Source organism: Pleurodeles waltl, chromosome 1_1, assembly GCF_031143425.1.
Source record: "Pleurodeles waltl isolate 20211129_DDA chromosome 1_1, aPleWal1.hap1.20221129, whole genome shotgun sequence".
Taxonomy (NCBI): domain Eukaryota; kingdom Metazoa; phylum Chordata; class Amphibia; order Caudata; family Salamandridae; genus Pleurodeles; species Pleurodeles waltl.
The window spans coordinates 872,801,277-872,815,321 of NC_090436.1; positions in this window are offsets into that span (position 1 = coordinate 872,801,277).

The following is a 14,045-nucleotide window of genomic DNA, read 5'->3' on the forward strand; positions in this document are numbered from 1 at the left end:
TCTAAGATAGTCATCGTTAATATATTAGTATTAGTGATTTTGCAGTTCTCTCACTTCTCTTTGCCTTTCTCTTTTGTAGCACATACAGTGCCAATTGACAAGCAATTTCAGGGAGATGTGTAGTAGTTTTACATGCATCCAATCTATACATTGAGAGATTGAAAATGAAATGAGAACTGTGGAAACTATTCCTTGTAATTTATTAGCAATTCCAAAATGTACTTTAGGAAAATAGGAATAGGGTTAGGATATCTGGAATAGGACGATCCATGATACTAGTATTATTACTATGCAGGCACTCTGAACGCCAGATGTAGAAATGTTGCTGCATTTGACTTTTCCTTTGAAGAAATTAATATTCTTAGAGAGATTATTTATTAACAGTACAACTAATCTTTTTAAATATTTTTTCTTACATCATCCAGCATCCATGGCAGGAGGAGGGCTGGTGTTGTGACGGGTGAGGCAGAAGAAGGTGGCCCCTCCACAAGTGCTGGGGCAGATGGCTAAGCTTGCCCTAATAGGTCCTCCTGTTGTTTTTAATATTAATATTTATTTCCCTAACATTTACCACTCCACACTTAGAATTATTTTCTACTTTTTTACTGTGCCTATCTGCTAATTTTCTTCCAACTCCACTTCAATTTGTCTGTTTTGTAAATTCTTCTTATCCCTGCATTATCCTATTTACTTATTTTATTTCACGTTTCTTTACTTCAAACTGTCTGGCTATGCTAGTCTGTCGTTTCCTTTCATCTGCTTTGTTAGAGAGTGTTCCCTCTCCCTTTATCTTGTCGAGTGGTGGTAAGGCTCAGAGAACACATGTACTGAAGATTGCATGCCCATGTAAGTTATTCTACACATGTTTTGTGAGAAGGCTTTATTTTCCTTGCTCCAGCTTAATCGTTAAAACAAGGAAAAAAAGGTGTTTTTTGAACATGGTTATGTAATTGTTTGTACCCTCCAGTGTTGTGTATGCATTATTAGTATACTAGCAGTTGATGACCGTGCACCATGGTTGGAAGTAGGAGGAGGATGGCCCCATTGCATTAGCCCACCAAAACCTTATGTCCTTTATTGACCAATTATTGCACCTTTTTGTTTCTTTAAAAAAAACTTAGATTCATCAATAACTAGTTCTGCCGCTCCATTACCATTTGTTTACTTGAGTACCTGGCTTTTAAAAGATTCCCAAACAACAAAATGCCCAACTGGTATTTTGATAGAATAGAAGAGAATCTGTAACCGAAATATAGTGATGTGGTGTCTAAATTAAGTCATTTCTTTACTTCAAACTGTCTGGCTATGCTAGTCTGTTGTTTCCTTTCTTCTGCTTTGTTAGAGAGTGTTCCCTCTCCCTTTATCTTGTCGAGTGGTGGTAAGGCTCAGAGAACACATGTACTGAAGATTGCATGCCCATGTAAGTTATTCTACACATTTTTTGTGAGAAGGCTTTATTTTCCTTGCTCCAGCTTAATCGTTAAAAAAAGGAAAAAAAGGTGTTTTTTGAACATGGTTATGTAATTGTTTGTACCCTCCAGTGTTGTGTATGCATTTGAATCTGTAACCGAAATATAGTGATGTGGTGTCTAAATTAAGTCATTTTATTCTAGCCGCGCAGACCACCAGTGCCGGGGCTAGCACCGACGCGGCTGCAGGAGCAGACGAGGGGGTAGTCTCTGCAGTGGCAATGGCAGGCAGTGGTAAGTCCTATTGCTTACTTATTGACAATTAGTAATATAGTCATTACTAGTGTTGTTGATTCACTCGTAAACACCTTGCTTTTGCAGATGCAGCTGAAGTAAAGGAAGTATTGGGCTCTTTTATCTGCAACTCAGCAGACTAAGGTTTATAAAATTAACTTGAACTATGATGTGTTTTGGAAAATTGAGTAGACGGGATGGGTGAAATATAATATGAGTGAAACTATGTGTGTGTGGATGAAAGGGTGCATATTAATATTCATATAGGTGGATGATGAGGAGCATGATAGGATGCATGTGTGGGTGAGTGCTACATGAAAGGGTATGCGGCTGAAAGATGCCAGTCCAGGTGGGTGAAAGGGTAAGGGTGAAAGTATTCCATGCCTGGATGGGTGAACGGACTCCTCGTGGGTTAGATTTCTTGGATGAGTGAATGGGTGAAAGGATGCATGGGTGGTTATTGGGTAAAGATATGTTGGGGAAAAGATAGTAGAGAGCCATGTTTGGAATTTGGATGGTTTTAAATGGCAAAGGACTGGATGAGAGAATATAAATCTTAGCTTAAATTGTGTGTATCAAAGCCAAGGATAAAGAATAAGAGTACTAGAAGAACACATTTGCAATGATGAATAGAGAAATGCTTGTAATGAAGAAATGAGGGAGCTCTCCAGGGTAGGGGCGATCGCCTCACCTAATCTACTTGCTTGGAATGATTTTTATCAAAGGTTTGATGCAAAGGTTTGGATGGCATTTCAAAATATTCCCTTGACTCACAGTATGTTTCAAGCAAGGCAGGTAATATGTATCCCAGCATTCATTTACCATCGCCTCCCTCCCTTGCTGTGGCTTTTCACCAGTGCCACCCATGATGATCTGAGAGCTGCATGGTTCAGTTCAGCAGAATTAGCACTGCAGTGCTGGCGGTGCAATGCGCGTATCAGCTTAAGTTAAGTTAATGTGTCAAACACTTTTCAATAGCATGGCAATGCAGAAAAAGGTGTGTTTCCCTTTCCTCCCAGTGCCCAGTGTGTTAGTCACTTCCTAGTACTTCACTCCTTTAATCTTTCTTAAGTTATGTCCCAGACTTCTGAATAGTTCGAAAAATCCAACCTTTCATTGCTCCACATTTTTCAAGCGAAGTGATAAATATAATTAATCATGGCCTCCATTATGCCCTAATTTTTCCCTTTCAGCATTTGCCAACCACAGTGAGTCACACTACTAGCCAAACTTTAGGCACACCATAATGATGATTAGGAATTGAATGATCCTTGAAGAGCGTACTCTACCTACCCATCCTAATCCACTATACCTTACCCTGCCATTGAGTACATTAAGAAGATTCCTTACTTACTGCAAAGCAAATGTATTTTTTTGGGGAAATAGTAGTTATGACAGAGTGTGGTGGAGGAGGGGCATGAGGACCGTGACTAAAGTGGTCCATAAGTAAGTGCCTGGATTTTCCTGAATGGGATAGTCTGTGATGATGTGAATGCACCGCATACAATCTATATCCAATTCCTTAATCCTTTCCCTGTACTGCAGTACATAGCTTCTCCCACCGCCTACTTATGGCAGACAAAGTGTCTGCATGATTGATTATATTATGTGGTGCATTTCATTCTTAGTATTTTTCAGCCTTGTAGTCCAGGTATAAAGAAGAAAATGGCCTTTGGAATAAAACATTTTTCTAGTAGAGCTGCCCCAGCTGCAGACAGCAACAAGTACAACTATGGTGCCAGCTGAGCTTGCAATGCCACCATTAATTTAGCACAAAAGAAAAGAGAAGAATATTTGTACTGCATAGTGCATAGAATGGCTGTGACAGTTATCACCTTAAAATTGAATGGCCTGAGGTGACCACCAAATGTACTGCTACTGTGCCAATACACTACATGATTTTAAACAAGTGTTTTACTCAGAGCATTGTTAAATTTGTGTCTCTTTTTTCTTTCTTGATATAGCTGTTCCTGCTGGTCCACCATCATGACAGGCAATAGCAGCCCAGGTGTGGTGAATTAAGCTAGAGGCAATATGGGCAGAGCACTAGAGGCTGGTGATCCACGAGGAAGAGGAGGAGGAGGCAGCTGGTACTCAGGGCCCCAGCCAGGCCCTGGTGCCTCCAGCCCAGCAACACCTATACCACAGTGTCATGGCAGCCTCCTGCCATCACATCATCCCTGGTGTCCCCCCACACCTGAATACCATCTTTCAAAGCTGCATCCTTTGGAAGCTTGTACAGTTAGAGGCCCGTCAGACACATGTGGAGGGGCTCCTCAGGAGAATCCTGATAAGCCTTTACTGCCCTCCTCTGCTGCTTTTTTAACCTTTTATTTTGGTGGGTGGGACTTATTGTGGGTGAAGCGGGTGGGAATGGGTTTTTGCAGGACTTTTATTTTTGTAATCCTTCTATGCAACATTGGACAATTTGAATTTTTTTGTTTTGAACAATGGCCAATTGTTTGGGGATAGGGGTTGGTCAGTTGTAGGTGGAAGGGGTGGGTATTTATTTATTATTTTTGTTAGGGACGGGGTAAAATAAATAATTATTTACAGTTCTTTATACCTAAAATCTTTTTTGGGGTGTTTTAATTTGCACTGCTGCCTTTATGCAGCGTATATTCAAAGTCTGCTATTCCTTTTAGCGCAGCATGTTTTATAGATATGCTGATAATGTATAACAATTATTTATGCAGTTAGGTAACCTTGTCTCAATACTCTTCTAATCCCTGCAGTGCATTCTGAAAAAGTTGACCCATAACAGTGGGGCAGGGAGATTTGCCATTGCCAATTATATTTCCTAAACTAAAGGTACAACAATGCTCCATAATTCTCTCACCTGATAAAGCGAGAGCTGCATGGATTCTCAAGGTACCATGGTGGTGTTGTAGTAGCCGGCTAGTGGACTAACAGTGAAGGCATCAGAAGTGAGGTCCCACTCCACCTATGTGAACTCAAATGAAGATCCTGTACACTAAGCTGAGGTTGCTTCTACCACATCTGCCCCACCAAGTGTGAGATGAATCAATGGTGGAAATTATTAAGTAACACCTCAATCAGTCACACAGCCAGGGGAAGAAGGTTAGGGATTTGATGAATGGATGGGAAAGGGATTTTGGGAAAGGTGTGACAAAATGAAAAACACAACACAAACACAATATTCATCTGGTAAATGATCAGCAGCCTGCTGTAGGAGGAACAGAAAAACATGAATATGTATGACACAGATAACTTCACATTCCATCAACCCCAGTAAGACCCGAGTTGAATATATCTAAAATTGTTCGGTCAGCTACGTTTGCAGTATAGAACATATAATTAATCTTGGGGTGTGGCTAATACACACAGTTCTAAAAAAAAGAATATTGGAAGAAAAATGATACTAGTCTATATTGCCAAATTGGAGTGGTGCATCTGCAATCTTCTTGGATTGCCGGAATTAATCTTCTTGGGTGCCTGCCTGAAGCGGTCTGATTAGGTAAGCAGGAGTATTATGGTGCAGGAGAAGAGAAGGCCTGTGGATTGTAAAACAGAAATTATTATCATCATGATATTGTAGAATCAAGAAGGATGGAATAGAAGGTAAGCTTCATGAGGAGTAGTGTACCAAGAAGACTCAGAGGTAGCGGAGCAAGAGCAAAGACTATTGCGATCATCCACCAACAATCATAGACAAGTGTCAGCATGTATCGGGATAATCAATCTTGCAACTGCCATGCTCATCATAACATTTAGCCTAGAGTACTGCATTATGAGACATTATCATCCATCACATGTCTGTCTCCTCTAGTTTCCTACAACTGCCCCCTCACCCAATCACATAGTTTCAAGTTTGAGCTAGCCAGCAGACACACACAGCAGACTTGCATTTCCCAAATCAAGTAATTGACACATCTCTCATCACCACAGATTGCAGTAGGCATCTTAGACTCATCCTCACATCACATCTGTTGATTTCCATTAAGTTGATAACTTCCTCCTTCTGGCAGTTGTTCAAGTTTTCAAATCATGTTCTCATTCCTTCCATCATCCTCCAGACTCTGATTAAAGATTATTATGTCCAACTCCATACCAATTTCTCCCGAGAGTCACAGTCTCACAACTCAATTGAGATAGAGTGACCTGTAACTGTTTAACAACAAAGGAAAAATTTAATCGTTTTAATTTTCTGGACTAGAATTTAGTTTTTTAGCTAAATAGAATGGCCGGGTCTTTTTTGACAAATGTGAACCAGAAAGCAGAGCACCAGAAAACAAAGCTGTGTGAAAATGCCGGCAAACAAATTTCAGTAAGTGTGAAAAGGAAAGGGTAAGAAAATGACTTTCAGGAAATCACCCATTATTAATTTTATGCCACCAACATTGTAAATCAATCATGACAGAAACACAAGCCAGCGTAATATATTTAAGAAATATAAACACCCACTCTCACTATCTGCTACCATTATCCATGATGAGTCACATGAACCATCCCAATTCTCAACACTGAAACAAGTATCCCTCAAATCAATCGGTGAGCCATATATATAGCATTAATTTCCTGTTCCAATAAAGCATAGTGGCACGTTGCTGATCCTCTTCAATTCAGGAAACAAAACACACATTGGCCAGTAAGTTGTAAATCAAATATCTGGGGCAGTCCTGCTTCGAGACAAAAGAAAGGATAGGTACAGAATGGAGGCAGGCATTGTTTCTCAAATCTCCTTGAAGGAATTGTGGGGGGGTTGGGGCTTCTTCACTGCACACTGCTCCAACTACGATTCGGCCATACATGTGCCTAAAACAGTTGCAGTTCATAAGCCATTTAGACAGAAACAAACAATATACAATAATAAGGCTCCCACAGCTCGCTACGTTTTTCTCAAAGCTGTGCATAGTAGAAAGTAGAAAGCTCTATGGTACCCCAGGTCTAGTCAGAGAAGAGGAGTTCATCCTCAAACTCAAGTGGTTCACCTGGAAGTTGGTCAGCTAACAATCTACCATGACCTGAGTCTGACCAATCATCACCCTAATCTACTTCCTGTTGTACTTCAGGTATGCTGTAATTTGGTGGTATGAAGTGCTGATTCATTTTGATCATGGTCAATCTCTGAACATTTTGGGGGGAGAAACTGGTCCTTCTCACTGTCACAACTGCACCAGCTGCACTGAACACATGCTCATTAGACACACTGGCTACAGGGCAAGCCAGATATTTTATTGCCAGCCTGCTGAGTACTGTCTATTGGCGCCTCTTCCCATACCAATACTCCAATGGATTTTGAGTCAGATAGACCACTGTTGGGTCATCCAGGTAGGCCTCCTCCATCCACTCAATAGTCATTGGTGCTCCACCTTGCTCGAGCTCTGTTGCCTTCACCACTGCAGTGGACTTAAGCCCTGCCTTTAAAAAACAATCAAATGCAGATTTGGGGGCTGCTGCTCCTGATCCTGTTGTTGTTGCTGGTGTTGATTTTGGCTGCTGTGAGCAAACAACATTGGTAACAGGCTCTATGGAAGTTGTAGGCTGCACCACAGAACGTCTGCCTGTAGGTGGGCCTCTAATTTCAAGCTGTTCTTTTTCGAGGTCTCTGGCTTCCTCACCAATCCATATTTTCTAGGTTGAAACATCCCCATTTGAAAAAGGAAAGAAAGTGGCCAGTAATAGTTTGTACTGTGGGTCACGAATAGTGGCCCAGATATAAACTTTGGGTGACAATGTCTCTTTGAAACCTTTTATTAACAGATAAGTGAAGGATTAAACTCTTCACCAACTCTGTTGTTTCATCCACACCTGTGTACATTTCAGACACCTTCTTTAGCTGTTTCTGCAGCATATTCAGCAATGGGATAGCGTGACCCATGGTACAGTCCTCCTTGCTGACTTCCTGTGTGAAAATTTCAAAGGAAGCAGCATCTCTGTTAGGCAGTTGACCAGCCCCCATTGGTCCATCTCAATGATCATGCATTTCACAGTTGCATCCCCTCTGCATGACATATTAATTGACCGGTCTGTACTGCTCAAACAGACGTTGTAACATGTAATAAGTAGAATTCCAATGTGTTGGCACCTCCTGTATGAGGGCTTTAACTGGCACTCTATTATCATGCTGGATAATCCTCAACAGCTTGCAGCTTTAACAGAATGACTAAAAGGAGTGCAGATTCTTCTGTATGTGGACAGAAAGTTACTGTCTTGAGATTCTTTTTTGAGGAAGTCCTGTACAATGATGTTTATTCAGTGAGCCAAACACAGGACCCTGAAATAGCCACCATCTGACATGGCCTCAACTCTATTACTGCCATTGTCCGTGACAACAAATCTAACATTAAGCCCTCTTGGGCACAGCCATTCAAATACTTTGTCGTCAAAGTCATCCAAAATGTTTGCAGCTGTATAGGATTTCTCTATGGTGAACATAGCTACTGTTGCATGATTTCCGAGCACCATTACAAATATCAGCTGTGTCAACATCTGCAGATATAATTTCTCTAACCCCCACAAAAGACATCCAGTGTGCATTGATGCATATGTAATAAGTGGTTTGGCAATTGATGCACATGTCTGTCGTCAGGTGGATTGCCTGGAAAGCACTCTGCTGCAAAGCTTGTCCAACCAATTCGAGGACATTGTAATGTAGCACTAGAACAGCAACTCTGGCGACATAGGCCCAGCTGGGAACCTTCCATTTCAGGCAGATAGCTGCCACAAATCCTAGAAAACCCACTCCTCCCACAAAAGAAAAAGGGAGGAGGTCTAATGCTAACATTTTAGCGACCTTCTCGTTGTAACGTGCCGTTTGGTGGTTGCATTCATACTGCCCCTCCTGCCTAAACATGGTAGTATTAGTGACATGGATTTTTTTTCCTTTCTGGGGCCACTGATGCAGGGGACTTAGAAGGTGGTGGTAGGTTCAATGTGCATTTCAGGGGTGCAGCCACTGAAGGTGCTTGCCTTGGTGTTTTGACCTGACTCTGAGTCTTCCTGTGCTATTGCTGATGTAGGTGACGATACTACTGCACTGCTAGGGAGAGGGCTGAATTGTGTAACAAAAATGTCACCCTCTTCTTCACCTTCCACCATGATCGGATCAGATTCCCAGCTTTCAACACCTTCACTAACACCATTTGCAGGATGTTCCTTTTTGTCTCTAAGGTGCACCTCCCAGCTGATTGCTCGTGTTTTCTCAAATGGGTTGTTTGGCCCTCAGTTCCATACTTTGTACCAAGCTTACTCCGACTAACACTTGGTTGGCAAATGGAGTACATGGCAATGTTTGGCTCCTTTTCACTAACCAGAAAAAGTCCCAAACTGGAGAGGTCAACTTTCTAACTCTGGTGCCACTGCCAATGTCTGAAGTGCCAGTAGGTGGATGTTGTTTGGATGACATTTGCCTCTCTGCAGTGCCTTCTTCTACTGAGGTGGGTGAGGATGTAGGCTGCACCCGGGACATTGCTGTGGAAGCTGGTGGAGGCGGTGGTATTGCTGTCACATCTCTCGGAGCAGGTTGAGAAGATGGAGTAATATTTGACTCCACTGAGGCTGGGCTAATATCCATGATGATTGGCTCATCATCCTCCTCTTCTTCATCCATAACTCCAAGGCTTTCAGGGACCTTCATTTTCACTCCTTGCTTTTCCTGGTGTGTCTCAGACTGAGGTGGCATCCAAGTCAAGTCTTGATCGCCAGCAAGGGGGCTTGAAGAAGAATATGGTGGAGATCTGGAAGACACTGGATCTTCTGAAAGAGGAGCTCTTCGGCTTTCTCTGCATGAAGCTCAACATCCTGATGTGCTCCTACTTTGGGAGGAACTGCTATTGCTGGCTGTGGCTGCTGTTGTTCACTGGCCTGAGTTTCTGGCAACATTTAGGTACTAAGATGAGTCCAATTCAGCATCACTGCTTGTTGGCGTTCCTGTGATTAGAGAGGCTGCCTCTGTGCCAGAGATGGGCTTGGGCTTACTTTGGAAAGAGGCCGCTGATGCAGGAGTGGTGCTCTCAACTTGCTCTCCAGAGGCTGGTGTGGCAGGCATACGCCATTGCCCAAAAAAGGTCTGGGCGAGATAACAGTTGTGGGAAGCTCCTTCTTATCACCTACCGCTTTCTTCGTAGAACCTTTCTTTGGGGTGATCTTGAAGCTGTCAGCTGACAGTAGCACATAGCCTCACAAACTGAAGAGATGTTTGTGTGGTTGTGAGTGTGGTCATGTAAAACGTCGAGCACAGGCCTTCTGTCTGGCAGCACTGTGGTGATGTCTCTTTCCCTTCATGCACCTAAAAGCAAACATTTAAGAAGGATCAGTGAAACGTGGCATTGTTGTTGCAGTTGCATTAGTACTAGAAACAAACAATATCATAGAATGAGTACTTAAATTAACATATAAATAATTATGAAATGCAGTGTATCCATTTGTTAAAACAACACACCAACATTAACTTTCATTATCATGTACAGTCATGAAGGGTAAGAAAGAGCAACAACTACAACATACAGAATGTAACTGTTAGCTTTATCTGTCTGCATCAAGTTGACATGTGGCACTCAGTGAGGTGCTGGTGACAAATGGAGTAATAATAATCCTTGAATAATGTAATGGTATGCAATGTAGTGCAACTGTACGCCTATGACAGACATGGAGCTATTGGAGAAAATAGGAAAACAAAATATTTAAAAAAATCAACAACAAAAAAAAATATGTTTATTTTTTAAAAAACAAGAAAAATGTTTAAAAAATGTCTAAATATTATTGTTATTACTAGACTGATATTATAAAATAAAATAAAATAAAGGTTGTAAAAAAAATAAGAAGATAAGGATAATTCTTTTTTTAAATCGATTGCACTTGCTGATGTACTAGGGGAAGGGGGCTAGCATGAAAAACCACAGGGATTGGGGAGGCAAGGAGTGGTGGAGGTGAAAAATGAAATAAAACTATATAACAAAATGTAAAAAACTGCTCATACTGTACATTTAGTAATAAGCATTGACCTACTAGGCCTCAATAAACACACAAAATGGCCGCCAGCCACATGGTCAAACAACAACCAGCCAGGAGGCATGGTCTCCACAACAAAGAAGAACCAACGCAGGACTACTGGCTGCCTAAACAAAATGGCCACCAGCTACATCATACAACATACAGGATGAATAGAAAAAAACAACACATACAGGTATAGAACTATAATTTTGACTATGCAAAAAGGGCCCCTGGCCGCTTGGCATGCAGAACAAAGACAAATTGTGGCCTATGACAAACACTCTCACACACTGGCCAGACAAAGGAGACAATGGTACAGGAGAAAAAGACATCATTCAGTCAGTTTTAGTCATTCCAAAAACTAGGATTAAAGGGGCTAAAAAATGTTAAAACAACAACACACATCATACAAAGGCATCAAGTACAATAACCATCCTTACACTGTTTGCAGAAAAAAAAAGTGAAATGAATATTGCAAATTTATAAAAAAACAAACCATGGAGAAAATGTAGTGAACTGTTAGACATTTTTCCTTTGTAGAACAAAAGTTACAAGTAAAAATATAACTAGTTACAAATGTAAGCCACCCACCACAATAAATTAAAAAAATAGAATAAAAATACAGATAAATCCTGGGGTATGCCTCCTATCACACAAACAATTTGTGCAACACCCATATACAAATGCTTTTTAACTTACTTGTGAAATCTCAAATACAACAGTCCTTAAATCCAATGATATATCCGGGAGACAAAAATGTAATCCTTCCAGCTCGAAATCCAAGTGAAACGTGACCAGGAGATGGTAAAAGCAGTGGGAGGAGCCTTCTGGACAGGAACAGGAAGTTGGAGTCTCTGGGGCACTTCCTGTTGTTGGAAAAAAAAGCACAACAATATCAACGTAAACTCTCAATTCAATTAGAGAAGATTTTTTCAATTGAAGTTGGCGATTTTAGCTGCTTCAGCTTCGCCAGGTTGCAGCAGCAGTCGGTCGCACTAATTCGCATTTGCCTACGTCAGAAAAGAAGCGCCAGAAATTACTGTAGCAAAGATTATTTTCACAAGCAGATAAAAAATCTTGTTTGTGATTGTGACAGAGCAGAAGTCTTTTGTCTCACATCTCGTGCGAACAAAATAACAGAAAGCTTGCACCAACAGGGGAAAAACAGTAAAAAAAACTGCTATGCCACAGTTTGCAGAGTCTATCAGTAACTCAGTGATCTCTGACGAAAAAGAGTTCCCGAATTCCGCAAAATTTGCCAGCAAAGCACAGTTTTTCGCACAGGCCTACTTGTAAACATAGCGCAAGGCACTGAGTCACCAGAGTATTGCTAAAAGTGACGCTTCAGTGGCGTGAGGGCCTCGTAAATGAGGCCCTAAATTGTATAAAAAATTATACTAATTGAAAAATACCTTTTACAGAAATATTTTCCAATAAACATATACATAATTTCCCAAAATGTTACCTCATATTTTAACCAATATTATTTTCTTTTGGTACAGGCAGCTTCTGGAAAATTGTAAAGCCAAATTCTAGCTAGATACTTAGCATGGATTTCAACACTTCCAGCCATCTCCAGCAGAAACGCATTCCACAACAACCAATCACATGCAGTCAAACATATAAAAGGAACCCACTCATCAAAACTCTGTTCTTGTCTTCACTATGTTATTGAATGTGTTTTTAGGTTTGGCCCTTATTTAGAGGAAGAAGAGTTTGAGGAGAAGAAGAGAGAGGATTTACAAGAAAAAAGGAACAACATTTGTGCTAGGCCCAGGGAAACTGTTACTTCCCGATACCCCTTCCTACTTGATCCAGAATTGTTTGCCAATTGGGATTCATCTACAGCCCACTCCCAGGCTATCACAGCCTATGTTAGATTATTAGTTGGACTCCATTTAATGGACACTGAATTTCTCCAGAGGGTCTCCTGTGACAATGTTGGCATCTCACTGTCAAGCCAGTCCTAATTCTTGAATCAGGTACAAAACTCATCAACAGAAGAGTGCACCATTTTATCACCTGACTGAAATGCAAAGGGTGCCAAAGAATGTTTATCTAGTTATTTACTTCACTTATGCGCTAGGGGTTATGGGCTGCACCCATGTGGAACTTCAGCCACCTCATTACACTGTACACTTTTTTACGCAACAGAGGCCGCTGGCACTCCAAAAATATTCAGGCTGTCTGCAATGCCACAAGCTGCTCCACTGATGTGCACATTGCCTTTCATAGAAGCACATACAATAGATGAATTTCCTAAAACTCACCTCTTGTACATCCTTTGGTTGCTGGGTATTTTGGTGACATGTGCCATCTTGGTAAGTAACAATACCTCACAATTGGCTTGCATTTGTATCAGGAGGTGTTGTCAGTGCCGTCAGTATTAGAGTGGTCTTCTCCCTAACTTTTTACCTTCAACCTTCCTTTTTTTGTTGATGTTGCTGCTGTTTGCCTTGGGACTCAATGCACTTTACCACTGCTAATCAGTGCTAAAGTGCTTTTGCTCTCTCCTTTAAACAGGGTAGGATTAAGTTACATCCAATTCGTATATTTAATTTACTTGCAATCCCTGGTTAAGTGGTACCTCAGGTATCCAGGGCTTGCAGATTAAATGCTACTAGTGGGCCTGCAGCACTTATTGTGCCACCCACTTAAGTAGCCTTTTAAACATTTCTCAGCCATTGAAGCTGTTGTGTACACGTATAACCTGGCAAAATAAACCTTTTCAATACAAATAAGTCACCCGTGTAGTAGGCCCTGAACATCCCGAAGGCCCGGGTGCAGTGTGTATTGAAAAAGGAAAACATGTACTCTTGCATTTCTTTTTCGCTATTGCAAGTCTTACCTCTCCTGTAGGAAAGCATTGGGTTACATTGTTATACTTAATGAGTCATAACTTTCAATTGGAAGCAGGTCAACAGCTTGTGTTTCATGTCTACAGAATTGTAATTTAAAGCTCTCTTTAATGGTGAAGTCGGACTTGAAGTCACTATTCTGAAAATGCAACTTTTAGAAAGTTGCAAAAAGAAAAGATGATGGATGGAATGCTGAACAATGTCAAACATTCACACCCAGCCACAGATCTGGGAGTAAATCCATCATGTTTTTGCTTGCCATGCCATTTCAGTTTGGACCAAGCCATATGCACATCAATCTTGACTCTGCTGTCCATTTGAACAGTCCAGCCCAAACTGCCAGGCCAGGTCCTCCCTGGACCAGAAAAAAAGCATCCTGACACTGATTTCAGGGTACCACCCCTCATCAGCCAGGTTAGATTGAATCCAGTGAAATAGCGACCCTTGGACCAATGTCTGGGCATACATTTCCTACTTAGGACAATAAATACAAAAGGAACATATGTTTAGGGGTGGGTAGCACTTACAG